The 2,005-nt window shown below is 30.0% G+C and overlaps 1 protein-coding gene across 1 annotated transcript in view; it reads right to left on the bottom strand.

Moving 5' to 3' along the window:
* Window positions 1-2,005, bottom strand: part of LOC106689191 (spire type actin nucleation factor) — a gene marked incomplete at its 3' end in the record, with an annotated part of 233,316 nt that overhangs the window by 188,760 nt on the left and 42,551 nt on the right.

Raw genomic sequence — 2,005 nt, 5'->3', positions numbered from 1 at the left:
ATCATTTAACGCTTTTGGTGGATCTTTGAGAAATGTCTTCTTTGTAGACACTGAATTACTTAATTGAATGAGAAGACGAAATGAAAATAAATCCTCATAAATAAAACAAAACATCAGGAGTTAAAAAGCTGAGACGGTTGTACCTGAGAGAGATAAGGCGTCACCTCGGCAAACTTATGCATGAACGGCGACGGTTTTATTTATGTCTGAGCGGAGTTTTCCTTTTATTTCTGGCGATCCCATGGAATTGAGATTTGACCTTCCCACTCTGGTTATAATAGGTTTATTACCCCTCGGATAACCCCATCCGTGTAACAGAAATGACCAGGTAGGTATAGATAAACAAATCTGACAAAAGTAATTATTATTATTAAATAGCTAACAATAGTAATCAATTTTAGTGAGGATAGTTGTCAAGACAGAACAGATAATCTAACCAGCTAGGCCATCGCATTCTCTCCTAATCACTATATATGTTTTCGTTTATATAGTGTATATTTGTTATTTTATATCATACATATTAGATTCAAGTTCAATTTTATATCCAATATCCTTTGTTGTTTGGCAATTTCAACACCCAATTAATAATGTCAAAACAATCGAGTCACACCCTCTTCTTTCGTCAAATTTAGTACAATAACAATTACTCAACTCCCACGAGAGAGTTGATGAATCAACCTGGGAGAACAATAGAAATATAGAGAGCTGTAGACTATAGAGCAAGGATCACATATCTCTTCAAAGTATCTAATTTCCTCAAGACAGAAGGATATTGTGGTAGCAGGGGTCGTTAGAAATAAGTGGGGGGGAACTGTCAAATAGAGTTGTATATTATAGGGCATTGTTTAACGAGTTACGTAAGGTTCCGAGGGAGTACATTCAAGGAACTGTCTTCCTGGGGAGGGTTAAGAGGGTTTCTCTTCCACTTCCTCCATTTGTCTTGTCAAATAAAGACAAATTGTTAATAATAAATGATCATTGCTAAAACTCACTAATTTACACAATATTTTTTTACTTCACATACATTTAATAACTATTGTAATAGGATTTGTAACAGATTTGAATAAAAACTTTTCCATGCTCGCAGCATACATTTTGATGTTTATAGAATTCATAGTCATACAGTCTTAAGCATGATTCAAGTCATCACTAAAAAGGGACAAATGTACCAAACATACTCTATTATTGTACAAAACTTGTTAATTGCATGTATTCTATTTGTTGACCAAATGTAGTAATTTTTTATTATTTAATATTTATTTTATTGATTAATATAATCAATTTTTCTATCTACCGTGTACAGTATTTTTTTTTTTTAATTTTCATACTGTATAAAAGTAAAAATATGTATCATGTATTTATTATAGCCTTATGGCAAACTTTATATACTTTACTTGACAGTGGTGCTAAGTACATTTCCACTAGCTTTACGAAATATTCAAATAAATGTTCACTCTTTTTGGGAATAAGTTACAATTTAAAAATAATATAAAAATTAAAGTTATCATATTCCTAAGAAATAGAACTTTTAGTTGTATTTTTTTCATATCTTTAGTTGAATTGTACTTAGCATCACAGTGATGTAAGCCATCGTTATAATTAATAAAAAAATATATATAGAAAAAACATCATTTTTTTTTAATAATGTTTTAAAGGTCAATATTTATGAAATATTCAAAATTATTCGAACATTTTTATAGCTCTATAAATAAAATAAGACGTTTTGTGACATAGACAAAACGATGAAAATCGTAAAACCTAAACCATTGCATATCCCACATTTAATCTCACCTAATTTTCTTATCAATTTTTTTTCTTGTTAACTCCAAACTTAAATTCCTTTACCAGTTTAAATATAATTTTTCCTTTATTTATGTCACTAAAATCGTTACTGTATATGCTATGACTATATATGTCATCTTTGCAGCATTTATTTCGTGGTACTTAGTACTTCATCAGCTTATATCAATGCACTTGTATTTATTGGAGAAGTTTGTCGGGGGGT

Source organism: Halyomorpha halys, unplaced genomic scaffold, assembly GCF_000696795.3.
Source record: "Halyomorpha halys isolate HHAL.00 unplaced genomic scaffold, Hhal_1.1 Scaffold1295.1, whole genome shotgun sequence".
NCBI classification, from domain to species: domain Eukaryota; kingdom Metazoa; phylum Arthropoda; class Insecta; order Hemiptera; family Pentatomidae; genus Halyomorpha; species Halyomorpha halys.
This window is presented reverse-complemented; position numbering and strand designations above follow the sequence as displayed.